At 36.7% G+C, this 7,685-nt stretch overlaps 1 protein-coding gene across 6 annotated transcripts in view; it reads right to left on the reverse strand.

Annotated features, from left to right (window-relative positions):
• LOC113061753 (LARGE xylosyl- and glucuronyltransferase 2) overlaps nt 1–7,685 on the reverse strand; it is a 113,516-nt gene that overhangs the window by 22,236 nt on the left and 83,595 nt on the right. The window contains exon 1 of one of the 6 annotated variants that reach the window (XM_026231160.1): nt 5,947–6,710. The exons of 4 other annotated variants lie outside the window; for them this stretch is intronic. The gene's annotated coding sequence lies outside the window, so the exon portion shown is untranslated. Of the gene's footprint in view, nt 1–5,820; nt 5,919–5,946; nt 6,711–7,685 lie in introns of those variants that run through there. One more of the 6 variants, XM_026231161.1, reaches the window with a different exon arrangement.

Raw genomic sequence — 7,685 nt, forward strand, 5'->3', positions numbered from 1 at the left:
GCTCGTACATAGGGTTTCCCAATACATTTGTACCATATCAGTTATTGGCTGATATAAGAGATTTTTTAAATTTACGGGTATCAATATCAGATTTTAGATCACATTTGCTGTCATCTAACAGTCACTAAAAGTTAAACATGAATAGTATAATAATTATTAATAGCAATTTATCACTCCTCAAATTGAAGCATCGAAACTATTCGGGGTCATCCTTAACATATATATATATATATATATATATATATATATATATATATATATATATATATATATATATATATATATATATATATATATATATGTGTGTGTGTGTGTGTGTGTGTATATGTGTGTATATATCTATACATGTACATGTATGTATGTATGTATGTATACATTATATATATATATATATATATATAAAATGGTAAAATAATAAATAAATAATGGTAAAATAAAACAGACAGTAAGTATGTGCTGGATAGATTATTTGTATTTGTAAAATGAATTGTATTGCCTCTTCTCCTCTCTGAGCACAGATTGGTTTGATACTGTCTTAATACAACACCATAAAACAGAGACAAACCTAGTGTCTGATCATTAGCACCTTGAACAGAAATTCTCTAGGTATATGTGAACTACAAAAGGTTTGAAGACTGAACCCGGATATAGAGGCAGGTTTGAAATGTCTCTTTCCATCTTTAAGCCACCAGAGGAGAACTGAGAGCCATTAAGAACTTCTCTCCAGTGGCTTTGCAGCAAGAAACGTGGAATATCACTCATAAAGACTTCAGTGTGTGAGTCTGTCTGTCCCCCCAGTCTGATACTCAGTGCATTAGAGGGCTAATCTTCAAAAACACTCCCCCCCCACCCTTCCACTCAATATCTCCTCACATGCTGCAGTTGTCCCTTTGAGGCCTGAAATCCAGCTAATCTTTCTCTCTTCCAAGCCAGGAAACCAAATCAGCTTCTATCTCTTAGTGTCTTATAGTAAAAAAAACCACAAAGCCTCAATCATATGTCTATGTGTGTGAGCGTGAAAGAGAGAGATACAGATTCAGACAGAGTGATAGATGATAATGAGAAAGAGAGAGCTGCCATCCGTGAGACAACCAGTACTTTAAAAAGACTTGTGCTGTGGTTGTGCATCACCAAGTCACATGGTGCAAAGCAGAGCTTCCCAAACATATCAATCCTGTGGAGATGATTCTCAAATTACTGACAGAAACATAAAAGGTAGGTAGGTAGGTAGATAGATTTGAACATGGCATTGTTGCCGGTGCCAGGCGGGCTGGACTAAGTGTTTCAGAAACTGCTGATTTCTATGCACAACCCTCTATAGGGTTTACAGAGGATAGTATGAAAAAGAGAAACGTCAGAGAATGGCCAGACTGGTTCAAGCTGATAGAAAGGCAACAGTAACTCAAATAAGCACTTGTTAATAACTGAGGTATGCAGAATAGCATCTCTGAACGCACAACACATTAAATCTTGAAGCAGATGGGCTACAGCAGCAGAAGGCACAAGAACAGAAAACTGAGGCTGCATTTCACACGGCTCAACCAAAATTGGACAATAGAAGATCTCTAGACTCTATTTTTCTATTTTTCTAATAGTCTCTATTTCTGCTGTGTAAAACATTAATTCAGATTGTTGGGTCAGAATTGGGTGTAATGAAAATGAAAGCATGGATCCATCCTGCCTTCGGTTCAGGCTGCTGGTGGTGTAATGGTGTGGGATGTTTTCTTGGCACACTTTGGGCCTCTTAGTACCAGCTGAGCATCATTTAAACACCACCATCTACCTATTGTTGCTGACCATGTTGTTGATGACCACATTGTGATGGCTTCTTCCAACACACCATGTCACAAAGCTTTTGAATTGGTTAAATTTTCCTCTTTGACTTCACACGGGCAACGTCAACTTTTATTATTAGCTATAATCAGTAGATCTGTCTACAAACTAATAAGAGTGATCTTAGCATTACTAGTGCCAGGCAAGTCTAGGGGTGATCGAGCATTCGCTGTAGTCGCGCCGAGACTTTGGAATAGTCTTCCTACAGAAATCAGAACGGCCCCTACACTATCCATTTTTAAATCCAGGTTAAAAACATTTTTATTTGATCTGGATTATTATTCGCGATTTGCATTTGTTCTGCCCTGTGTTTTGCAGTTTTATTTGTGACCTCGTCTCTGTTTTTAATTCTGTTGGGTACTTACTTTGTACGGCACACTGGTCAGTGGTTTAGTGTTTAGTTGTGCTTTATAAATACATTGAAATTTAAGGGAAATTCCACCCCAAAATGAAAATGTTGTAATTAATCACTTACCCCCATGTTGTTCCAAACCCATAAAAGCTTTGCTCGTCTTCAGAACTCAACTCAAGATATTTTGGATGAAAACCGGGAGGCTTGTGACTGTCCCACTGACTGCCAAGTAAATTACACTGTCAAGGTCCAGAAAAGTATGAAAGACGTCAACAGAATTGTCCATCTGCCATCGGTGGTTTAACTGTAACATTATGAAGTGACGACATTTTTTTTTTTTTTGTACATGAATAAAACAAAAATAATGACTTTATTCAACAATTTGTCTCATCGGTGTGTCACTCCACATCAGCATAGAAACATTTTGGAGAATCTGTTCAGTGTGCCGGCAGCTTATGCTTGTTAAATTGTTGAATAAAGTTATTATTTTTGTTTTATTCACATACAAAAATCATTGTCATCGCATAAACTTTTAAAAAGTAGTGTATCAGTGTACATGGAAACATATTGCAAATATTTAGTCTACTGTTTCAGGTTTTGTCTACTACTATTAGTAAATTCTATCTAGAAGTCATGAATTAGCATTGTTTTTCTTTATATTACTCAAGGACTTTGTTTGGTCAAGATATCTTATGTTTTTGTTATGACTTATCTTTTTCATGGTCTCAAGAAAACAAGCCAAAATATAATGTTCAACCACTGTGGGTTTCAGTATTTTTGGACATACACACATTGTTTTGAACCACTATGAACTTCCCTGTACTGTTCAAGGATGTGGCCATGTCTCGCAAACTAATCAGCACTGCATATTCCTTCCAGCTTCAGTTTCATACTGAAAATCAGTGACTCCAGTTAGAGATGTCCGTTCATTTAGCCCATCCATTCATTTTTTTCCACCTGCATAGAAGCAACATCAGAAGTGCCTGAAAGGAACATTGATCAACTCTGAAGGGTTCATCAGTAAACAGCTCTTTCCACAAGCTCTTTTTCATTAATAAAAAAGTATCTAAACTACAAAACAACAGATGAGAGGGGGCATTTGAAATCACCCTTTTGATGAACTACCCTGACTAATTACAGAAGTACATCCTAATAAAGATGAGCTTCCAGTGAAATGTAACTGTCTGAAGTTTTCTCTTACAATCTCGGATCCGCACAGTGAGGAAATCCAGGCTGACCTCAAAGCTCGTTTTAAGTGAAACAAGGCATTGTGAATTCACATGACAAAAGTCCATACAGCTAATGACAATTTAAATGTAAATCATTAAGCCATTGTCCGAATCTTTACCATTCAAATGGATACAGGCTAAAAGACTAACCTGCTTTCCTCACCAAGTAATCTTTCTCTCTCTCTCAATAAAATAAAGCTAATTACTAATTACTACATACTAACCCAAATATATATTTTCTAGTCAAAAAGTTAGAATAATTCAGATTTAATTTAAAAATGTTCAGCAATTCTCTTATGCTCACCAAGGTTGCTATTATTTGATCAATAAAATAATATCATTTCAAAATATTATAACAATTAAAAATAAAATGTTTTCTATTTAAATATATTTCACAATGCTATTTATTTCTGGAAGCAAAGCTGAATTTTCAGCAGCTATTACTTCAATCTTCAGTGTCACATAATCATTGTAATAATATTTTACAATATTATTGTATTTTTGAAAAAATGCAATCTTGGTGAGCGGTGAGCATGATTACACCAAGTACAACATGTTCCTTGATCATCATCCTCATTGATCCTTGAACAACATTCCAATCAACCAATCAGAATTACAGTTTTTTTCAGTCGCTAACAAGCATTTTCTCCAAGCAGTTGTCACATTTTCAAAACTCTAAACACAATTAGCACAGCATCTGTCTATTGTGGCCATACCATTCACACATTTCATGTCGTTTTCACACAATATGGAGTCATTGAACACATTTCCACAATGCTTACATATTCTGAACAGACAAGCTATACCTCCCAACAAAATTATGGATCGTTTTTGTAGTATTTACAAATGTTAACACACAACATCCCACAGTAGCAAAAACAATGTTCCAAACCTTAGATACAATATAAAAACCTCTGCTTCCGCGATGATATCAGTTCAAAAACAATATATCTTAGCTGATTTATGTTGTGTAAATTGGGCCAACCACAACTGATTCCAATCTGGCTTAGACTCAATGGCAGGGCTTATTTTTTAGACAATAAACTTATACAATAAAAGGAGGACTTTGAAGAGTGATGTTTTTGGAAAAAGAAACAGAAAAAGAGAAACACTGTAATGTATGGACGAGGAAGAGTAAGGGCAAGGGGCTCAGGGAGAAGAGCAGGCACAGTGAGAGGAGCAGGAGCAGTGAGAGGAGCAGGAGCAGTGAGAGAAGCAGGAGCAGTGAGAGGAGCAGGAGCAGTGAGAGATTTTTATTTTAACCCCCCCCCCCCCTCCCCTTTTATCTGGGCTTTTTGCTGTTGTTGTTTTTTGTTCAGAATGCTCTTATGTGTTTCATTGATATTTTGTTCACTGTAAGCAATACTGTCGAACCTGTTCTGTTCTATCATACTGTGTTTCTACTGTACTGCCTCCTGCAGTAAACTGTAAAGGGAAAAATAGCTTTTTACTGCAATGCTTTTGAATGTGAACATTACTGTAGATTTGGACATACAGTTCCTAACCAAGAAATTTAGTGTAAAACAGTGAATTGCATGTTTTGCATGCAAATACCTGTAAAACTGAAACATAAAAGTCTATGCAGTTTTAGTAATGTCAACAATAGCCAGTATTTTGAAACCTGGTGTACTTTGATTGACTGTATGTACCTTGTGAGGTGAAAACAAGTGTTATTCTTTGACAGAATAATTTAATTTTGAGTCAGATTTCCAGTGTTTTGGTAAAGTTGGTGTGTGCAGAGAAAGATGTGTTCTATTTTGAAATGAAGATTTAGTATATATTTAACAAAATGTGTTTTTGAGAAGAAAATTATCCATTTGGCCAATTGTGTTTTGTAGGTGTGAGTCTGTGTTAAGAGTTTAGAAAAAGTATCTGAAGTATGGTTAAGCGCTTGTTAGCGATTGAAAAAAACTGTAAGACATAATTTTTCAGGAAATATCTGTTTAAGGCTTACAATATGGGTTAGGTGCTTCTACACTCATGTTAATCAGCTATCATTTCTAACTGATTTTTGAACTACATTATGGGTAGGGTTAGGTTTATGGATAGGGATTGAGCTAAGTCTTTATTTTTGGACAACAATGTTGATCCAGGATCATCGAAAGATGTTGATCCAGGAACATGTCTTACTAGGCAAAATCACGGTGACCCTTGGTGAGCACAATGGGACTTTCAAAAACATAAAATCTATCTAATAAAACTGTCTCTGGTACACAATTACACAATTCAAGTAACCCAACTCCCTCAGACACACAAAGAACCTCAGCTCAGCAAACACCACACACCCATTAGACAGCAAACACACACACACACCACTGTACTGTTGTAAAACCCAAGTATCTCTACACCACAAAAACACAACAACTTTTAAACAGCAAAGAGAAAGAAGAAAAAGTGGGACAATACCTCATGCCACAATAGAAGACAGACTCATATCACCAGGGAGAAAAACAGAGTAAGAAAAAGGAGCCACATACACAAAGCCTGCATTCAGGGAGCTGAAAGGGGGAGAAAGAACACACTTATCTTCACCTCTGCTCAGCGCCAAGGCCGGCTCTCCTTCTCCCTCGCTCCCTCTCTCTCTTTCTCTTCTTCTGTCCGGCAGCTTGAGCGCTCTTTGACGACGGTCTGACAGCTGAATGAAGTTACAGCGCCTGACATGCATGAGATTTTGGGCTGATATGAATCGCTAGTGGCAAACTTTGAACTGCTCTACCTGTGTGTTGGTTCATGTGTGTCTGAGAGGGAAGGTAGAAATAACTCCTCCCTCTTTCCCTCCACCTTTCTGCAAGCGTGCCAGGCAGGTTTACTTCTCACATTCAGATCAAAGCCACCTCTCAGACTTTCTCTTTTGCTCTGTCGTTCTCCAAATCTCTCTTTACGCTCTAAAGTATATTGTGCTTGCTTTTAAAGTCACTCCATGACCTTGCCATGATGAAAACCTGCAGAAACCTTTCTTTGAGCCTCTGCTACACCTGATTTACTAAATGCCCTTACCTCAGTTGGCTCATTCACTTTCACTCCTCCTCAGTTCCTCCCTCTCTATTGAACGATGACTGACATGGACTTAAGAGAAAGGGGGGAGGGTGTCAACTTCCAAATTACTGTTGTTGCATGACAAAAGATGGGTTGTGCAGGAAAGCAGGAGTCTGGGAAGCTTCTCCAGCAACATGATCCTGCAGCACAGATTGTCACACGCATGTGTTTGCAGACGAGTGTAATCAAGCATTGTTATCAGACAATGATACGGCTTGTTTTGTCATTCGAATTTCTACAGGCTCTCATTAGATGCTTTTATCGCAGCGGACGCGCTGGAGAGTCCCCTAATGGATCTCTACAGTACACTCTGCTCAGTATCACTGAGAGATTTAATGTTTCAATGATTTACTCACTTCCTGTGAACTTACATTGTAAAGAAAATGTGCTATCCCAAAAGAACAAATTGGATAATAAAGAATTCAAATGTTTCTGGTTTTATTTTGCAGTCCATTAGTGTATAAAGGCCACTTCACATGACATGATATATTCTTTGACTTCCAGATGGGAAGTGGTGCAAATAGTGTCTCAGAGGGGTGATTTATGTGGATGCTAGGTTGAGCATTCACCGTGTCATATTGAAAACAGAGAAAAGACTATTGAGGAGAAAGCATAACTATGGAGCCCCCAAGGAAACATGGTGAAAAAAAAAAATGTAGTGCTTTTGTATTTGCCACACAAAACTTTGCATTTGCTTTTTTCCCAAAAAATTTGGAAAAAAAATCTTCACTCGGAGATTGCTAATACATGTAACAAATAATTTCAAAGAAATGGAATGGCATTTTTTAGCAATTTTAATTAAATGTGAAATTTAAGTCAAAATAAAGTCAAAATAATTGTGTATCAGAAAAAAAAAACACTCAAATAATCTTTATTTGCAAAATTATTACTATTTAATTTTATTTATTTATTAATTGATTGATTTTCTGAGTGTATAGTTGTTCCTCTCATCTCATATTATTTTGATAATTGCTAATTTCTTCAGTAAACGCAACACATTTGGTAGCAAAGGCAGTGCATTAAGATATAATTTTACTTCCAATCTCATTTTTTTTTCCCATCACATCCCTTTAGAGATTCTCATACTACATACACTAATGGAGCTGTTACTGTAATGCAATGCAAACAATGCATATGTCATATGAATTGTCTGCCAATCACTGGCTGCATTTCGAATGGTAAGTGTCAAATGTTCACATCTAATTGGCACCTCCAAATTATTCATCAAAACATAA

Source organism: Carassius auratus, chromosome 43 (assembly GCF_003368295.1).
Source record: "Carassius auratus strain Wakin chromosome 43, ASM336829v1, whole genome shotgun sequence".
NCBI lineage: Eukaryota > Metazoa > Chordata > Actinopteri > Cypriniformes > Cyprinidae > Carassius > Carassius auratus.